The following is a 22,205-nucleotide window of genomic DNA, read 5'->3' on the forward strand; positions in this document are numbered from 1 at the left end:
GAGAGAGATGGAGGGAGAGAGAGAGATAGAGAGAGGGGGAGAGAGGGAGGGAGGGACAAGAGAGAGATGACAATTAACAAACCTCGGATGTTTAGTGTCTTCAAAGATTAAATAACCAAATAGATTTCCAATATGTGTATGTCTAGAGAGGTTCTGTGCTCGGATGTTCCAAACAATAATACAAAAAGTTTTCTCAGATAGCTCCACTCGATGGGAGGTTCCAAACACTCCCTGTCCGGAGGGTCCAAGGTGACAATATCAAATGTCCCAAAGTGCTACAAAGAATTTGAATAGATGAACACTTAAAGACAAAGATCTAAGGGTAGTCCTTAATGATTCTTGTGAGACCCAATTGGTAACATCAAAGCAATAAAAGCAATAGTTGGATGGAATCGAATGGAATATATGCATAGCAACACGAACTAAGCAGCATGAACTAAGCCCTAAAAGATGTGCACAATAAAACTAGACCAGACACAAACAAAAATATGCAACAAGCACATCTAGGATTTTATGGTAGCCTTTTCACCTTATATGAACAATTGATTTAGGGCCGTGTGGCCAAGAATGACATTTGATTGTGTCAAGCTCATGATAAAATTTATGAAGGGCGAATGATGTGCTAATACATCAGTATTTCACACTTTGGTTGTATTAGCTCAGTGAGTAAAGAGTACCCCCCTAAGTATGTATAGACACATGCACATGTAGAAGAATTTCATTGCAGATTAGAAGCATGCAAGATATTTAATTCACTCCTTAACTTGTTGAAAAACATCTCGTTAAGGGACTTCGTAAAGTGTCATCAAGTGTTTATCCTTCCCATAATGCTTGAGGGTAATGTCAACTTTATTTACATGGTATGGTATCAAATGAAGTGGTGATGGATGACAATGTGTTTAGTTCAAGATTGTAGGCTATTTTGATTGCACTCGCACCATCACCTTGGAATGTAAGGGCATCTTCAAGGCGGGCCAGCAAACCGCCCGCGTACGTCTGGACCGTAAAAGCCATCCAACGCGGACCTGTACCGGTCCGCAGGACGGTCTGAACGCTCTTTCTCTCGCAAACCAGAGACAAACGTGTGTGTGTGTGATACGTCTCCAATGTATCTATAATTTTTGATTGTTCCATGCTACTATATTATCTGTTTTGGATGTTTTATATGCATTAATATGCTATTTTATATTATTTTTGGGACTAACCTATTAACCTAGAGCCCAGTGCCAGTTTTTGCTTTTTTCTTGTTTTTGAGTTTTACAGAAAAGGAATATCAAACAGAGTCCAAACGAGCTGAAAATTTAAGGTGATTTTTTATGGACCAAAAGAGACCCCCGAAGCACCGGAGCTGGACCAGAAGAGTCCCGAGGAGACCACAAGCCAGGGGGTGCACCCTGAGGGATTGTGGGCCCCTCGGACACCTCCTTGACTTGTTTCCGACGCAAAAAAATTCTTACAAATATAGGAACCTCTGAAAAGAACCCTAGATCGGAAGTTCCGCCGCCGCAAGCCTCTGTAGCCACGAAAAACCAACCGGGAGCCTGTTTCGACACCCTGTCAGAGGGGGAAACCACCACCGAAGGCCATCTTCATCATCCTGGCGGTCTCTGAGGGAGTCCTGTATTAGGGGGTATCCGGACAGCCGGACTGTACACTTTTTCTGGACTGTTGGAGCGTGAAGATACAAGACTCAAGACTCCGTCCCGTGTCCGGATGGGACTCTCCTTTGCGTGGAAGACAAGCTTGGCGATCCGGATATTATATTTCCTTCCTTGTAACCGACTCCATGTAAACCCTAGCCCTCTCCGGTGTCTATATAAACCGGAGAGTTTGGTCCTTAGAGGGACGATCACAATCATATTCATCATAGGCTAGCTTCTAGGGTTTAGCCTCTATGATCTCGTGGTAGATCAACTCTTGTACTACTCATATCATCAATATCAATCAAGCAGGAAGTAGGGTTTTACCTCCATCGAGAGGGCCCGAACCTGGGTAAACATTGTGTCCCTTACCTCCTGTTACCATTCGCCTAAGACGCACAGATCGGGACCCCTACCCGAGACCCGCCGGTTTTGACACCGACATTGGTGCTTTCATTGAGAGTTCCTCTGTGTCGTCGCTGCAAGGCTTGATGGCTCCTTCAATCATCAACAACAACGCGGTCCAGGGTGAGACTTTTCTCCCCGGACAGATCTTCGTGTTCGGCGGCTTCGCACTGCGGGCCAATTCACTTGGCCATCTGGAGCAGATCGACAGCTACGCCCCTGGCCACCAGGCCAGGCTCGGAAACCTGAACTACACGGCCGATATCCGCGGAGCCTTGATCTTCGACGGGTTCGGGCCTGTGCCAGGAGCGCCGGACAATCACGATGAGCACGGCTTAGACCCGTTGTCGGTTAATGCTCGGGATATCGCCCCTGCAGGAGCCCCGGACCTAAATCCGGAGCAGATCGCGCCGCCGAGGACGGGTGGATGGACCCCGCCCTGCGGGCCGCACACTCATCGGCGTTAGAGCCGAACACAGGCCTCACCCCTAAAGAAGCCTGTGACACCGGACCCCTAGACTCGTATCCGACTGTAGGTTCCAGTCCGCGCGCTCCGGAGCCCGCCGAACCTAGATGGGCTCTCGTAATGGAGTTCACCGCTGCGGATATCTTCCAGCACTCGCCCTTTGGCGACGTGCTGAACTTGTTCAAATCTCTCTCTTTGTCAGGAGACTCTTGGCCGAACTATGTCCGGCTCAAGTGGGAAGCAGGCGACGAAGGAATTCGTTGCCCACCCACCACCCACTTCATTGCCACTGTCGACGATGTATCACACGTGCTTGCCTTTGACTCCGAAGACATCGACGGTATGGACGACGATGCAGGAGAATATCCAGAATCATTGGGGCGCTGGACTACCACCTCGTCATACGATATATACATGGTGGATACGCCCAAGGAGGACGACGGCGACAATCCGGAAGATAAAACCCCCGGGCAAAAGCCAAAACAACGGCGCCGACATCGCTCCAAGTCCAGCAACAGTAAAAATGGCGACAAGAGCGCCAGAAAGATCGACACCCCAGTCAACTCCAAAGGCAACAATGACCATATGGACCCAGCAATGGAGCAGGATGAGCCAGGTCACGCCGAACACAGCTCGGAGCAGACGCCCGATCATAATGATCCCGAGGGACGAATTAATCAAACCGCCCCGGGACAAGAACACAGTTCGGATGACGATGCATTCATCATCCCGGAAACACGCTTGGAACGAGATAACCTCCACAGAAGGCTTATGGCCACCGTGAGAAGTCTAAAGAAGCAGAAGCAACCGCTAAAGGCCGCACAGGAAACGCTCAATTGCAGATGGAATAAAGTGCTAGACACTGAAGAAAAGTACGGCGACGATTGCCATACAAAGAGCTACCCAAAACGCAAGCTGCTACCAGAATTCGACGATGAGGCCGTTCCACCAAAGGACAACACGGCCAGGAGGCCAGACAAACCACTTCATAACCGCAACAGAGCAGCTACCGACGCCGCACACGATTTACGCGAGCTCCTGGATAAGAAAGCCGGCGCAACTAGGTCCATCTACGGATCTAAAGGACACACCCCGGCGTAGGACTATGGTCACCAAAATGATCATACTGATCGGATACCAGTTTGGAATCAACACCGGACACAACAACAGCCGACGGTAGACCACAACACGTCCAGACACAGAGGGGGTGCTCACCCCCTGTGCTTCACTGAAGAAGTACTGGACCACAAATTCCTACAGGGTTTTAAACCTGTGAACATAGAGGCATACGACGGAACGACAGACCCATGGGTTTGGATCAAGGATTTTATCCTGCATATACACATGGCTCGTGGGGACGACCTCCACGCCATCAAATACCTTCCCCTCAAGTTGAAGGGGCCAGCTCGACACAGGTTCAAAAGCCTCCCCGAAAATTCAATCGGAAGTTGGGAGGAACTCGAGGACGCTTTCAGGGCCAATATTCAAGGGACTTATGTCCGGCCTCCGGATGCGGACGATTTAAGTCACATAATCCAACATCCCGGAGAGTCCGCCCGCAAGCTTTGGAACAGATTCCTCACTAAGAAGAATCAAATTGTCGATTGTCCGGATGCCGAAGCCTTAGTGGCCTTCAAACACAGCATCCGCGACGTGTGGCTCGCCAGACACCTCGGCCAAGAAAAGCCGAGGACAATGGCAGCCTTAACAAGCCTTATGACCCGCTTTTGTGCGGGCGAAGATAGCTGGTTGGCCCGTAAGGGCACCAACGACCCAAGCACATCAGAAATAAGGGATGGCAACAGGAAGCCAGGGCACAATAAAAACAAACGTCAAAACAAGGAAGAGAGCCCGGAAAACACAACGGTCAATGCCGGATTCAAGGGCTCTCGACTCGGTCAGCAAAAGAAGCCATTTAAAGGCAGCAAAGAGGGACCGTCCGGTCTGAACAGAGTCCTAGACAGAATGTGCCAAATTCACGGCACCCCCAACAAACCCACGAACCACACTCACAGAGAATGCTGGGTCTTCAAGCAAGCCGACAAATTAAACGCCGAACACAAGGGAAGGGAAACACCAAGTGAAGACGAGGATGAGCCTCGCCAGCTGAACACTGGGGGACAGAAAAAATTCCCACCAGAGGTAAAAACAGTAAACATGATCCACGCGACCCACACATCCATGAGAAGGCATGAATGCGCACTCAAAGATGCATAATGAGGGAGTCCTAGATTAGGGGGTATCCGGATAGGCGGACTATATGCATCATCCGGACTATTGAAGCGTGAAGATACAAGACTCAAGACTCCGTTCCGTGTCCGGATGGAACTCTCCTTTGCGTGGAAGACAAGCTTGGTGATCCGGATATTGTATTTCCTTCCTTGTAACCGACTCCATGTAAACCCTATCCCTCTCCGGTGCCTATATAAACCGGAGAGGTTGGTCCTTAGAAGGCCGATCACAATTACAATCATAATCATCATAGGCTAGCTCCTAGGGTTTAGCCTCTATGATCTCGTGGTAGATCTACTCTTGTACTACTCATATCTTCAATATTACTCAAGCAGGAAGTAGGGTTTTACCTCCATCGAGAGGGCCCGAACCTGGGTAAACATTGTGTCCCTTGCTTCCTGTTACCATCAGCCTAAGACGCACAGATCGGGACCCCTTACCCGAGATCCGCCGGTTTTGACACCGACATTGGTGCTTTCATTGAGAGTTCCTCTGTGTCATCGCTGCAAGGCTTGATGGCGCCTTCAATCATCAACAACATGGTCAAGGGCGAGGCTTTTGTCCCCGGACAGATCTTCGTGTTCGGCGGCTTCGCATTGCGGGCCAATTCGCTTGGCCATCTGGAGCAGATCGACAGCTACGCCCCTGGCTACCAGGTCAGGTTTGGAAACTTGAACTACACGGCGAACATTCGTGGAGACTTGATCTTTGATGAATTTGGGCCTGTGCCAGGAGCACTGAACAGTCATGATAAGCACGGCTTAGACCTGCTGTCGGACAATGCTCGGGATATCACCCCTGCAGTAGCCTCTGACCTAAATCCGGAGCAGGCTGCGTTGCCTAAGGATGGAGGGATGGACCCCGCCCCGCAGGCCGCACACTCATCGGCGGTGGAGCCAAACACAGGTCTCACCTCTGTGGAAGCCTGTGATTTCGGACCCCCGGACTCGTATCCGGTTGTTGGTTCCAGTCCGCGCACTCTCGAGCCAGCCAAGCCAGGTTGGGCTCCGGTGATGGAGTCTACCGCTGCGGATATCTTCCAGCACTCGCCCTTTGGCAACATGTTGAACTCATTAAAGTCTCTCTCTTTGTCAGGAGGCTCTCGGCCGAACTATGTCCGACTCGAGTGGGAAGCAGACGACGAAGGAATTCGTTGCCCACCCACCACCCACTTCATTGCCACAGTTGATGATTTAACCGACGTGCTTGACTTCGACTCCGAAGGTATCGATGGTATGGACGACGATGCAGGAGAAGATTCGGAATCTCTGGGGCGCTGGACTAGTACCTCGTCACACGATATATACATGGTGGATACGCCCAAGGAAGACGACGACAGCAATCCGGAAGATAAAACTCCCGGGCAAAAGCCAAAACGACGGTGCAGACGCCGCTCAAAGTCCAGCAACAGTAAAAATAGCGAAAGAGCGCAAGAAGGATCGACATACCAGTAAACTCTGAAGGCAATAACGACCACATGGACCCAGCGATGGAGCAGGACGAGCCAGGTCACGCCGAACCGAGTTCGGAGCAGACGCACGATCACAATGATCCCGAGGGACGAGTTCATCAAACTGCCCCAGGACAAGAACACAGTCCGGACGATGATGCATTCATCATTCCGGAAGAATGCGTGGAACGAGATAACCTCCACAGAAAGCTTATGGCCACAGCGAGAAGTCTAAAGAAGCAGAAGCAACGGCTCAAAGCCGCACAGGAAACGCTCAATCGCAGATGGAATAAAGTGCTAGACACTGAAGAAAGATACGACGACGATTGCCATACGAAGTGCTATCCAAAACGCAAGCTACTGCCAGAATTCGACGACGAGGCCATTCTACCAAAGAATAACACGACCAGGAGGCCATACGTACCACTTCATAACCGCAACAGAGCGGCTACCGATGACATGCACGATCTACGAGAGCACCTGGATAAGAAAGCCGACGCGGCTAGGTCCATATACGGATCTAAGGGACACACCCCGGCGAGGGACTATGGTCACCAAAACAATCATACCAACCAAATACCAGTTCGGAATAAGCACCAGACACAACGACAGCCGATGGCACACCACAACACATATAGATACAGAGGGGCTGCTCACCCCCCGTGCTTCACCGAAGAAGTACTGGACCATGAATTTCCACAGGGTTTTAAACCTGTGAATATAGAGGGATACGACGGAACGACAGACCCAGGGGTCTGGATCGAGGATTTTATCCTGCATATTCACATGGCTCGTGGGGATGACCTCCATGCCATCAATTACCTTCCCCTCAAGTTGAAGGGACCAGCTCGACACTGGTTGAAAAGCCTCCCGAAAATTCAATTGGGAGTTGGGAGGAACTCGAGGATGCTTTCAGGGCCAATTTTCAAGGGACTTATGTCCGGCCTCCGAATGTGGACGATCTAAGTCACATAATCCAACAGCCCAGAGAATCCGCCCGCAAGCTTTGGAACAGATTCCTCACTAAGAAGAATCAAATTGTCGATTGTCCGGACGCCGATGCCTTAGCGGCATTCAAACACAGCATCCGCGATGAGTGTCTCGCCAGACACCTCGGCCAAGAAAAGCCAAGGACAATGGCAGCCTTAACAAGCCTTATGACCCGCTTTTGCGCGGGTGAAGATAGCTGGCTAGCCCGTAAAGGCACCACTGACCCCAGCACATCCGAAATAAGGGATGGCAACGGGAAGCCACGGCGTAATAAAAAAAATGCCAAAACAGCCCGGACAACACAACGGTCAATGCCGGATTCAGGGGCTCTCGACCTGATCAGCAAAAGAAGCCATTTAAAGGCAGTAAAGAGGGACCGTTCGGTCTGAGCAGAGTCCTGGATAGACTGTGCCAAATTCATGGCACCCCCGAGAAACCCGCGAACCACACGCATAGAGAATGCTAGGTCTTTAAGCAGGTCGGCAAATTAAATGCCGAACACAAGGGGAGGGAAACACCAAGTGAAGACGAGGATGAACCTTGCCAGCCGAACACTAGGGGACAGAAAAAATTCCCACCAGAGGTTAAAACGGTAAATATGATCCACGCGACGCAAACATCCACAATAAGGCACGAACGCGCGCTCAGAGACACGTACGATACAGAGCCTATCGTACCCACACCTAACTACTGGATGGCTTGTCCGATCACCTTCGATCACATGGACTGCCCAACTAGTATTCGGCGCGGAGGATCAAAGGCCTTGGTGCTTGACCCAATAATTGACAGATACCATCTCACCCATGTCCTCATGGACGGCGGCAACAATCTCAATTTAATATACGAGGACACTGTCCGCAGGATGGGGATAGACCCATCTAGAATTGGCCAAAGCAACACCACCTTTGAAGGGGTGATACCAGGCGTTGAAGCCTACGGCAGGGGCTCCGTCGTACTGGAGGTAACATTCGGCTCCCCAGGAAACTACAGAAGCGAAGAACTACCCTTCACCATCGCACCCTTCCAAAGCGGCTATCATGCATTGCTTGGAAGAACGGCCTTCGCCCGCTTCAACGCAGTACCACACTATGCCTACCTTACACTCAAGATGCCAGGTCCACGTGGCGTCAAAACCATTAATGGAAACACAGAGCGCTCTTCACGCGTAGAGGAACACGCGACGGCCCTAGCCGGACTATAAGCGGCCTCCAATATTAGAAAACATGACTGGTCATTAAGACCACAGACACGGTTAGACAAGTCCGGTAGCCTGGATAAAACTGAACCAGGGCACCGTATATGTAATCCCATAGAGGAAACCAGGGGCTATAAATATTTAATACAGCCCCACACTTGGCTCAACCTTATTGGCAGGCCAACATATTACACTTTTATTATCCATCGCATACTTACGTTGTACTCTCCTACGAGTTTCCTTTTTTTATAGACAACGTTCGCGCGATACCCTTCTAGGATACGACACAATGGAGACAAAGGCGCAGACGTGCAACAGGGCCCCGCTCAACAGGTTTCTTTTTAGATTAAGCCCCTGTGTAAACCTTTTCTATTGCCTCTTGTTGTTTAACCATCCCATGGGTTCCATACCCACAGAGGATACTGCCGTTATTGGCATTTCGCCACGACAGATTAACGCGCGTACCTGGAAATATAGGGTTTATAATGAATGGGCATTCTTTAGCCCATTTTTTGTTATAAAGTCCGAATACCTTCAGGAGTGTTTGGCATCACGAGTTTGGCCTTATATGCATCAGCTCCGAATCATGTCTTTGGTCAAATGTTGGGTTTACCCGGCTCCTGGGTTTGCCGCCTTATGTTCCGCTCTTATCAGCTAAGGCGGCCAAAGGAGAACTACTGCGATTGTGCCCTGGTTATTCCGGATGAGCACCTGAGTAGAGAAAGCCGAAAACTGTCTTTCATGATACAGCGTGAGACTGTTCAACCACTCGAAGACTTACCAGAATCTTTAGGATTCCTCCGCATTAATGAAGGGCCGTTAACCGGCCATGTACATATGCACCCGTATTCGGATGCACGCAAAAGTACTAGGGGCTACATAGTAGCCCCACTGTCAAACTCCTACGGCTAAGTGAAAGTGTTACAGCTATTTAGTCCGGTTGCCTAGTTCGACGTGCAATCACCTCCATAATGGACCAAGACGTTAGATCAAGTGTGACTGCACATATTTTTCGCGAACACCCCCGCATTGTATGCATGGGGACAGAAGCCAAAGACTGCTAACTTTCGGATTACTTATATATATATATATATATATATATATATATATATATATATATATATAAGGCCGCACAGGGGACACAATAATATTTTCAGGCAAAAAGTATAAATATAGCCTCATAATCAAAATAACATTGTTTTTACAATGATTCGATGTTTCACTCGAATAATATACTCTTTGAGCACTGCGCCTCTATTAAGCAGGCACCTTCTGTTACCTGCTCCAAGTAGTGCTCGGCTGAATACTGGCCTCCCGCCTCGCTATAATGGTAGCCTCCATATCTGTCCAATAGGCTTTAACACGGGCAAGAGCCATTCGTGCACCCTCTATGCACACCGACCTTCTCATGGCATCGATCCGAGGCACGACCCCAAGGAATTGTTGCACCAAACCAAAGTAACTGTCCGGCTTAGGCCCCTTTGGCCAAAGATGGTCTATTACAGACCGCATTGCAAGCCCGGACAACCTGTGAAGTTCCGCTACAGCAACCATCTTCTCACTTAACGACAGCGGGCGAGTGGGAGCATTGAATTGCGACCAGAAAAGCTTCTCCACTTCCTTATCACCTTGATCCTCACAGAACTTGGCAGCGTCAGCTGTACTCTTCGCCAAATCCGCATACGCATCTGCCGGACTCCAGTGTCCATCCAGGGGAGCATACTTCGGATCCAAAAACTTCGTCCGCATTAAGTAGGAGCCCCCAACCACGATTTTACCGGCCTGTTGAAGCTCCTCCCGCGCACCCCTGAGCTCGGTCCGCATCTCCTTGGTGGCATTAAGTGCCTTGTTCAGGTCGGCCGAACTATTCTTATGCTCCTTTTTAAGGAGCTCATACCAGTCAGCGGCATTTTTTAACTCCACAGCCATTTCGGCTATCTTTTCCTTGCTTCGGCGATGAGCAGCCTGTTCGGCTCTCAACTCCTCGGCCGCCTTTAGGGCAGCCGCATTGCTAACCCGAGCTTGTTTCTTGGCCTGGGCAAGTTCCGCCCTCAGGGCTTCCACGACAGCAGCACCGTCTGCAGTCCAAGCATATTGCATTAATATTATGCCACTCTCATATTTTCCTATATAAATAAGGAAAGAAGAGCACATACCTTGTGACTCGTTCAGCCGCTCGTTCACCAGCGTGATATCGGCATCAATAGATCCAATTTGCCTCCTTAGTTCGGCAACTTCAACAGACTGTTCGGTAGCTGGATCCTTAGATACCTGCGCATATGTACAGTGCAATCAGTACTTACAAAATATGATCCTCCGCTTGCCGCCTAGGGCGGGCAACCAGAGTCTCAGGGGCTACTATCCATATGGAGCACACCTAGCGCGTGCCTCACTGCCAAAAATTGTGTATTTTTCACTACATACCTCAAAGCCTCTGAGCAGGCTCGTAAATGCCTCATTCAAACCACTTGTAGCGGATGAAATCTTCTTAAGCACCACGCTCATTAATGAGCGGCGCTCCTCCGATAGCGCAGTTCGCTCTAGAAGGCCTGTCAGTATATCCGGCCGGACATCGAACTGTGCTGAACCCTTCTCATTGCCCCCCGTGGGAGCCAAACGCTCCGGGCTCAGGGCGGCTGACGTATTAGCCTCCGGCTTTGGCAGGTCCGGACTCCTCCGTGACGACACCTCGGTGTCGCCCACTTCATGAGGCGGAGAGGTGGGTGGAGTCTCGCTCTCCATCATCTCCTGAGGAAGATCCCCTGAAGACGAACTCTGTTGAGAATAGCTGCTAGCCAGACTGCAAAAGTCGAATCCTGGTTATGGATCTTGGAGAAACACAGTACCTTCGAATTAATGATTAACTTATAGCTCGGTGGAGGGCTGGCCCGTTGGTGGGCACGACGCGGTGAGGGTGCCCGTCGGGGCAGAGCCCCCTGGTGATACCTTTTTCCCTTGCTTGGGCATCTCCGTCTCCAAGTCTTCGGTGGCGGCCCTCTTCTTCCCGCGTGGGGAGGAGGCTTTAGCCTCCCCCTTCCCGACTATCCTCCTCAGGGGAGGTAACAATTCCCCCGGTTTGGATGCGCAGCGTGTGAAGTTCGGCTTCCCTGTTCTTCCCCTTGTCCTTCCCTGAGGGCATTCTGCTGAGCACCCGATCAAGCATCTTGGCGATGGTTGGACTAGGCGAGCCTTCGGGAAGTGGCGCCGGACACCTGATTCTCTCCGCCTTGCTGAGCCATTCCTGGCCACGGATGATTTTCAGAATAACAACTATGGCAAATATAAAACATAGTGTCCGGTATCAAGGTTACTTACTTGGGTATCTAGGCGATTGCAGCTTAGGCCCGCATCCTCGATGGTGTCCGGACACTCTACTTGTGGTCCGAAGAATAATTTGCACATCCCTTCGAGCTTCAGACCGAAGAAGTGCTTAACAGTCTGCGGACCCTCTGGATTGAACTCCCACATCCGGAGAGGCCGGCGTTGGCATGGCAGCATCCGTCGGATTAACATCACTTGAATTATGCTGACGAGATTAATGTCACTCTCAAGAAGCTCCCGGATGCGATTCTGCAGTACTGGTACATCACCAGCGGGCCCCCAATTCCGTCCTACGTTGGTCCAAGATGCTAGTTGTGACATAGGGCCCGAGCGGAACTCGGGGGCGACTACCCACTTTGTGCCTCTGGGAGCTATGGCATAAAACCACCTCCGCTACCATACATCAGATACTTCTGGGAAAGAACCCTCTGGCCATGGGGCATCGGCGTTCCTGCTTATTATGGCACCTCCGCACTCCACATGTCACCCCTCGATCATCTTCGGCTTCACATTAAAGGTCTTGAGCCATAAGCCAAAGTGTGGAGTGACATGGAGAAAGGCCTCACATACAATGATGAATGACGAGATATGGAGGATAGCGTCTGGAGCTAGATCATGAAAATCCAACCCGTAATAGAACATGAGCCCCCTCACAAAGGGATCAAGGGTGAGGCCCAAGCCGTGGAGGAAGTGAGGAACAAACACGACGCTCTCATTGGGCTCTGGTGTAGGGATGACCTGCCCTGGAGCAGGAAGCCTGTGCTGGATGTCAGCGGTCAGGTATCCGACCTCCCTAAGCCTCACAATGTCCTCCTCTTGAATCGAGGAGGCCACCCACCGACCTTGAGGGTTGGATCCGGACATATTGGAGGATCTGGGGTGTTTGGGCTTAGGTCTCGGGTGTTAGAACTCGTGGTGCGAGAAGGCACGAGGGAGGTGGAAAGGAGGCATAGGCCTCGGCCCCTTTATAAAGGGGGTGAATATCAAGAGTCCTCAGCGTGACCGCTTGAGGCTTATCTAAAAACACACGGAGTCATACCAATGGTCGTCGTCGGGTTACGCACGCCCTTATTGATGAAAGATCTCGTAATAAGAGGAACACGATCTGTGCTTTGGCAGGACGTGCCAATAAAACCGCCTCGCAATGCGAGTCGGGGTGGGGCGAGAAATGCCGGTTCGTGTTGGACTAGGCCACGATGCAAGGGCACGACATACAAAGACTGCCAGCAGATCAAATTTATGCTATGTTCCCTACAATGGTATGTGAAGATCGCCTCGCAGATCCGGACACGGTCTAAATGTTCGATAATTACTTTGGAGTATTCGGAGATGGAACCCGCCTTGCAATGCCAAAGACAAGACTGCGCGCCGGACTCATCGTCATTGAAGCCTGGTTCAGGGGCTACTGAGGGAGTCCTAGATTAGGGGGTATCCGGACAGCCGGACTATATGCATCGTCCGGACTATTGAAGCGTGAAGATACAAGACTCAAGACTCCATTCCGTGTCCGGATGGAACTCTCCTTTGCGTGGAAGACAAGCTTGGCAATCCGGATATTGTATTTCCTTCCTTGTAACCGACTCCATGTAAACCCTAGCCCTCTCCGGTGCCTATATAAATCGAAGAGTTTGGTCCTTAGAAGGACGATCACAATTACAATCATAATCATCATAGGCTAGCTTCTAGGGTTTAGCCTCTACGATCTCGTGGTAGATCAACTCTTGCACTACTCATATCATCAATATCAATCAAGCAGGAAGTAGGGTTTTACCTCCATCGAGAGGGCCCGAACCTGGATAAACATTGTGTCCCTTACCTCCTGTTACCATTAGCCTAAGACGCACAGATCGGGACCCCCTACCCGAGATCCGCCGGTTTTGACACCGACAGTCTCCATGATGAGGAGCTCGGGGCTGAGGGTATGTACCAGTAACTATGTGTTTGATCTCTCTCTCTCTCTCTCTCTCTCTCCCTCGTGTTCTTGATTTGGCACGATCTTGATGTACTGCGAGTTTTTTTACTATAGTTGGATTATATGGTGTTTCTCCCCCTCTACCTTCTTGTGATGAATTAAGTTTTACCTTTGAGGTTTCACTATTATCGAATTGAATACTTTTATGGATTTGAGAACACTTGATGTATGTCTTGCGTGGGATACCCGTGGTGACAATGGGGTGTTCTATTGATTCACTTGATGTATGTTTTGGCACTCAACTCGCGAATTCTCGAGGTGACATTGGGGTAATCTATGCATAGGGGTTGATGCACGTTTTCGTCCTTGTTTCTCCGGTAGGAATCTTGGGGCACTCTTTGAGGTTCTTTGTGTTGGATTGAATATTATGAATCTGAAGTTGTTCGATGCATATCATATAATTGACCCACAGATACTTGTGGTGACAATGGCATTAGAGTATCTAGGTGACATTAGGGTTAATTGATGTGTTTTCATATGGTGTTAATTTACTACGAACTCTAGGGCTGTTTGTGACACTTATAGGAATAGCTCAATGGATTGATCGAAATGAATAACTTTGAGGTAGTTTCGTACCCTACAAGAAATTTCATCTTATGTTCTCCGCGATAGGAAATTTGAAGTGACTCTTTGTCGCATGTTGAGGGATTGCCATATGATTTAGTTATGTTATCATTGTTGAGAGAACATGCACTAGTCAAAGTATGAACCCTAGGCCTTGTTTTCAAGCATTGCAATACCGTTCTTGGTCACTTTTGTTACTTGCTACCTTGCTGTGTTTATATTTTCAGATTACAAAAACCCATATCTACTATCCATACTACACTTGTATCACCATCTCTTCGCTGAACTAGTGCACCTATACAATTTACCATTGTATTGGGTGTGTTGGGGACACAAGAGACTCTTTGTTATTTGGTCGCAGGGTTGTTAGGGAGAAACCATCTTCATCCTACGCCTCCCACAGATTGATAAACCTTAGGTCATCCACTTAAGGGAAAATTGCTACTGTCCTATAAAACTCTGTGCTTGGAGGCCCAACATGAGTCTACAAGAATAAGGTTGCATAGTAGACATCAAGCTCTTTTCTGGCGCCGTTGCTGGGGAGGTGAGTGCTCGAAGGTATATCTTTAGATCTTGCAGTAGAATCTTTTAGTTTCATAGTTTATCACTAGTTTAGTCTATAAAAGAAAACTATAAAAAATGGAATTGAGGTTGCCTCATGTGCTTCATCTTTTTAATGTCTTTCGTGAAAATGATGGGAAGGAAAATTGTGCCAAAGTGTTAGAAGAAGAAGCCAATAGAATGTTTGGCACTAAATTTTTGAATGATGAGCATGATTTCAATGTTGTTAGTATGAATGTTTTTAATATCCATGATGCTAATGATATGCAAAGCCACAATCTTGGGGATGCTATGTTTGATGAAGATGATATTTTTAGTCCCCCAAGTTTTGATAAGAAAATTTATTATGATGATAGCATGCCTCCTATTTATGATGATTATGTTGATGAAAGTGGGTTTGGAAGAGTGTCAACTCTAGCAAATAATGATCCCACTATTTTGGAGGGTGTTGAATCTTTTCACGATATTGATAAAAGTGGATTTGGCGAGGTCATGACTTTATTTAGTGATGAATCCACTATTTTGGAAGAGGTTCCAATTGACTATGATAAAAAAGTTGCTATCTATGATGATTATTGTGATGACATATATGCTATAAAGAATAATGATAACCATGAAAATTGTCATCATGATTTTAATTTTCAATTGGATTATGCCTCACATGATAGTTATTTTGTTGACTTTGCTCCCACTATTATGAAGGAGAATAAATTTGCTTATATGGAGAGTAATAATTTGTTTATGCATGTTGATCATGAAAAGAGTGCTTTATGTGATAGTTATGTTGTTGAATTCCTTCATGATGCTACTGAAAATTATTATGAGAGAGGAACATATGCTTCTACATATTGCAATGATATCAAGTTTCCTCTCTATGTATTGAAAATCTTGAAGTTTTGCTTGTTTTACCTTCCTATGCTCGTTGATTCTTGCTCCCATAAATTGTTTGTTCACAAAATCCCTATGCATAGGAAGTGGGTTAGACTTAAATGTGCTATTCATATGCTTCATGATGCTCTCTTGGTGTTTCAATTCTTATCTTTTATGTGAGCATCATTGAAATCATCATGCCTAGCTAAAAAGGCATTAAAGAAAAGCGCTTGTTGGGAGACAACCCAACAGTTACCCCTACTGTTGTTATGTGTTAAAACGATTAAGCTACTGTAGTAATCATGTTTAATAGCTTTTGCTTCAATAAAGTGCCAAGTAAAGCCTTTGGGATAGTGTGGATGATAGTTGACTTGATTCTGTGCAAAAACAGAAACTTTTGCGCTTAGTACAGGAATTTTAGAAATTCACTGGAACGTGATTTTGGTATGAAGTTTTGACACATGATTGATATACAAATTTTCCACGTTGTCCTAATTTTTCAGAATTTTTGGAGTTGCATAAGTATGGTGGTTGTTCAGATCATTACAGACTGTTTTGTTTTTGACAGATTCTGTTTTCAACGCATAGTTTGCTTGTTTTAGTGATAGCTTATATTAAGCAATATAAATCGTGGAAATGATATAGTAAAGCAGTAATTATGTGAAAACAATTGTTAATCTTGTATTGACAGTACCAAAGTGAATGATTTGTCTTTAACCAATCTCACGAAGTTCCGTTAAGTTTTATGTGATTGAAGTTTTCAAGTTTTGAGGTGAGATATCGATATGAAGAGAATAAGGAGTGACAATACCCTAAGCTTGGGGATTCCCAAGGCACCCCCAAGGTAATATTCAAGGAACATCCAAGCAACTAAGCTTGGGGGTGCCCTGGAAGGCATCCCCTCTTTCGTCTTTAACATTATCGGTAACCTCACTTGGAGCTATATTCTTATTCGTCACATGATATGTGTTTTTCTTGGAGCGTCATTTGCTTTTGTCTAGATTTTCTTGCTGTTATTTGGAATAAGGTTTTGTATCTTTTATTTCAATAAAAGTGTCAAGGATAGCCTTCACCATGCTCAATTTGCAAGTATATGAGTTGCTGTTTCAAAACAGAAAGTTTGTCGCTATTGCAAAAATTCCCTAGAAAATTCAGAATGTGATAAAAGCTTGAAATTTTGACACAATATGAAATGGTAAATTCTCTACAATGTGGCAAATTTTCAGATTTTTTTGAGTTAAATAAGTATGGATGTTCCTTAGTCCTTTACAGACCGTTCTGTTTAGACAGATTGCTGTTATGATTGCATTGTTTGCATACGTTTGCTTGTTTAATGATTCTATTTGAGGATGGGAGTATTAAATATACAGAGGCATTTAGTATGCAATGTCTAATTATAAGTTTAGTGATTTTCTATAGTAGATAATGATAAGGTTTTGCATGGATTTATACTAACTTATCTCACGAGTTCTTGTTGAGTTTTGTGTGGATGGATTTTTTTAAGAATTAGGGTAACCGTGATATGAGAGGAATTAAGGAGACACAAGAGCTCAAACTTGGGGATGCCTTGGGCATACCTAATTAATATTTCAAGAAGTATCAAGCATCTAAGCTTGGGGATGCCCCAGTTGGCATCCTACCTTTCTTCTTCAACAATGAACGGTCAGTTTTTGTTGAGCCTAAGTTTTTTGCTTCTTCACTTGATATGTGCTATCCTTGAATGTCATTTTATTTTGTTTTGCTGTTTGAATAAAATACTTAAGATCTGAAATTCTTAGATGAGAGAGTCTTCACATAGTTATTTAGATTTTGACTAGTCATTGACCTTCACTTATATCTTTTTGGAGTAGTTTGTCATTTGCTCTAGTGTTTCACTTATATCTTTTTAGAGCACGACGGTGGTTTTACTTTATAGAAATTGATGAACTCTCATGCTTCACTTATATTATTTTGAGAGTCTTAAATAACATGGTAATTTTCTTAGGCTATGAATTTAGTCCTAATATGATGGGCATCCAAGAGGGATATAATAAAAACTTTCATATAAAGAGCATTGAATACTATGAGAAGTTTGATTCCTTGTATTTGTTTTGAGATATAAAGATGGTGATACTAGAGTCATGCTAGTGAGTAATTGTGGATTGGTAGAAATACTTGTGTTAAAGTTTGTGATTTCCGTAGCATGCACATATGGTGAACCGTTACGTGATGAAGTCGGAGTATGATTTATTTTTTGATTGTCTTCCTTATGAGTGGCGGTTGAGGACGAGCGATGGTATTCTCCTACCAATCTATCCCCCTAGGAGCATGCGTGTAGTACTTTGTTTCGATGGCTAATAATTTTTTGCAATAAGTATGTGAGTTCTTTATGACTAATGTTGAGTCCATGGATCATACACACTCTCACCCTTCCACCATTGCTAGCCTCTCTAGTACCGCACAACTTTCGCTGGTGCATTAAACCCACCATACACATTTCCTCAAAACAACCACCATACCTACCTATTATGGCATTTCCATAGCCATTTCGAGATATATTTCCATGCAACTTCCACTGTTCCGTCTATTATGACACGCACCATCATTGTCATTTGCTTTGCATGATCATGTAGTTGGCATAGTACTTGTGGCAAGGCACCATTCATATTTTTTATACATGTCACTCTTGATCATTGCGCATCTCGGTACACCACCGGAGGCATTCATATAGAGTCATATTTTGTTCTTGTGTCGAGTTGTAATTCTTGAGTTGTAAGTAAATAAAAGTGTGATGATCATCATTATTAGAGCATTATCCCATGTGAGGAAAGGATGATGGAGGCTATGATTCTCCCATAAGTAGAGATGAGACTCCAGACTTAAAAATAAAAGAGGCCAAAGAGCCCAAAATAATAAAAAGAGGCCAAGGAGCTCAAAAAAAGAGCCCAAAAAAATAGGCCAAAGAACCCAAAGAAAAACAAAAAATGAGAGAAAAAGAGAGAAGGGACAATGTTACTATCCTTTCCACACTTGTGCTTCAAAGTAGCACGACGATCTTTATGATAGAGAGTCTCCTATTTTATCACTTTCATATACTAGTGGGAATTTTTCATTATATAACTTGGCTTGTATATTCCAATGACGGGCTTCCTCAAATTGCTCTAGGTCTTCGTGAGCAAGCAAGTTGGATGCACACCCACTTAGTTTTCATTCTGAGCTGTTATACACTTATAGCTCTAGTGCATCCATTGCATGGTAATCCCTACTCACTTGCATCGATATCAATCGATGGGCATCTCCATAACCCATTAATTTGCCTAGTTGATGTGAGACTTTCTCCTTCTTTTGTCTTCTCCACAACCACCATATTCTATTCCACCTATAGTGCTATATCCATGGCTCATGGTCATGTATTGCGTGAAAGTTGAAAAAGCTTGAGAACATTAAAAGTATGAAACAATTGCTAGGCTTGTCATTGGGGTTGTGCATGATGAAATATTTTGTGTGATGAAGATAGAGCATAGCCAGACTATATGATTTTGTAGGGATAACTTTATTTGGCCATGATATTTTGAGAAGACATGATTGCTTTATTAGTATGCTTTAAGTATTATTGTTTTTTTGTCAATATTAAACTTTTGTTTTGAATCTTATGGATATGACTATTCATGCCACAATAAAGAAGATTACATTGATAAATATGTTAGGTAGCATTCCACATAAAAAATTCTGTTTTTATCATTTACCTACTCGAGGATGAGCAGGAATTAAGCTTGGGGATGCTTGATACATCTCCAACGTATCTATAATTTTTGGTTGTTCCATGCTATTATATTATCTGTTTTGGATGTTTTATATGCATTAATATGATATTTTATATTATTTATGGGACTAACCTATTAACCTAGAGCCCAGTGCCAATTTCTATTTTCCCCTTGTTTTTGAGTTTAACAGAAAAGGAATATCAAACGGAGTCCAAACAAGTTGAAAATTTACTATGATTTTTTATGGACCAAAAGAGACCTCGACGCACCGGAGCTAGACCAGAAGAGTCCCGAGGAGACCACAAGCCAAGGGGGTGCGCCCTACGCCCCTGGGTGCGCCCTGAGGGCTTGTGGGCCCCTCGGGCACCTCCTTGACTTGTTTCCGACGCCAAAAATTCTTATAAATATAGAAACCTCCAAAAAGAACCCTAGATCAGAAGTTCCGCCGCCGCAAGCCTCTATAGCCAAGAAAAACCAATTGGGAGCCCATTCCGACACCTTGCTAGAGGGGGAAACCATCACCGGAGGCCATATTCATCATCCCGGCGGTCTCCATGATGAGGAGGGAGTAGTTCACCCTCGGGGCTGAGGGCATGTACCAGTAGCTATGTGTTTGATCTCTCTCTCATGTTCTTGATTTGGCACGATCTTGATGTACCGCGAGCTTTGTTATTATAGTTGGATTATATGGTGTTTCTCCCCCTCTACCTTCTTGTGATGAATTGAGTTTTACCTTTGAGGTTTCACTATTATCGGATTGAATACTTTTATGGATTTGAGAACACTTGATGTATGTCTTGCGCGGGATACCCGTGGTGACAATGGGGTGTTCTATTGATTCACTTGATGTATGTTTTGGCACCCAACTCGCGAATTCCCGAGGTGACATTGGGGTAATCTATGCATAAGGGTTGATGCACGTTTTCGTCCTTGTTTCTTCGGTAGGAATCTTGGGGCACTCTTTGAGTTTCTTTGTGTTGGATTGAATATTATGGATCTGAAGTTGTTTGATGCATATCGTATAATTGACACACGGATACTTGTGGTGACACTGGAGTACCTAGGTGACATTAGGGTTGATTGATGTGTTTTCATATGGTGTTATTTTACTACGAACTCTAGGGCTATTTGTGGCACTTATAGGAATAGCTCAATGGATTGACCAGAAAGAATAACTTTGAGGTGGTTTCGTACCCTACAAGCAATTTCATCTTATGTTCTCCATGATAGGAACTTTGGAGTGACTCTTTGTCGCACGTTGAGGGATTGCCATATGATTTAGTTATGTTATCATTGTTGAGAGAACATGCACTAGTGAGAGTATGAACCCTAGGCCTTGTTTTCAAGCATTGCAATACCGTTCTTGGTCACTTTTGTTACTTGCTACCTTGCTGTTTTTATATTTTCAGATTACAAAAACCCATATCTACTATCCATACTACACTTGTATCACCATCTCTTCGCCGAACTAGTGCACCTATACAATTTACCATTGTATTGAGTGTGCTGGGGACACAAGAGATTCTTTGTTATTTGGTTGCAGGGTTGTTTGAGAGAGACCATCTTCATCCTACGCCTCCCATGGATTGATAAACCTTAGGTCATCCACTTGAGGGATTTCCAGGCCATTTCCTTCTGCGCATAACCTGCCGAGTAAGCACTGCATCCTATGACATTTGCTAGAGGACGATTTTGATTTTGAGAGGTATTTTAGCTTTCCAGATCCATCTATAGTGGCACCCACTAATAGATCTCTCAAGCCACTTATAGACTGATTTGGTTGAAAGTTTGCCAACTTAGCCCCCAGGAAACAGTCACTTTCATTAGACAACGACAGACCACTGATGGTGGCCCGGACCACTTTCCATTGTTCAGACAGCTCTGCAGTAAGCCCTCGTCTGAAGAAAGTGTTATTGTTAGCAAGGTTCACCTTATCCACCGTGCACCCTGGATCATTGCACACTGCGAAGAGTTGTGGGAATTTCTCTTGAAATGGGGGCAGCCCATTTATGGAGTCCACCCAGACCCGAGCTATGTTTCCAGATTCTGTGTGGATCTTCCTCCCCACCATATAAACCTCTTTCACCTTCAATAAAACTTTCCAGCATGGTGAGTCAGAAAATATGGGGCCAACCTCAGCTACAGTTTTATTCCTAAGGTATCTAGCACGAACAATATCTTGGCAAACTCCATTTTGGGTCTCTATCTTCCACCACCATTTCACCATCAAGCTGATGTTTTGCTTTCTAAGGTCCTTAACCCCCAGACCACCTTTATCCCTGGATCTGCAGATTCTATTCCACTTGACAAGGTGATGCCTCCTTTTCTTATTACACCCTTGTGTTAGGTTCTATGGTAGGGTGCGTCGACTGCAAATTAAAATTGTCCTACGCGCAGAACAACCAGGAACATGCTATGGGATATGGATCGCAAATCGTTACCACTAGTTGCGCCGTGCCATGCAGTAGAAGTAGAGTTGAGGCAGCGCGTCCCCGGAGTCGCCTCGCATTCCCGGGGTCGTCTCCTCCTTGCCGGTCTCCCATGTAGCCAATCGGATCCCGCGAACAGGTTCGCCAGAGCGGCGCAAGTGCACCGCCTCTAACGGTATCCGCGCGTGCAGAAGGAACATCGTGCGGCGGACTGCTAGGTCCGATCACACAACCGGCAGCGAGTGGAGGTGGCTATTCGCAACACATGCAAACCCTAGTGACAGTGCCAAAGCCATTAACCAAATAAGCGTGCCGCACCTCCACTTTATATAGGCATCTGTCGCGGGCTCATCTCTTGGCCTCGCAC

Source organism: Triticum dicoccoides, chromosome 2B (genome assembly GCF_002162155.2).
Source record: "Triticum dicoccoides isolate Atlit2015 ecotype Zavitan chromosome 2B, WEW_v2.0, whole genome shotgun sequence".
NCBI classification, from domain to species: Eukaryota; Viridiplantae; Streptophyta; class Magnoliopsida; order Poales; family Poaceae; genus Triticum; species Triticum dicoccoides.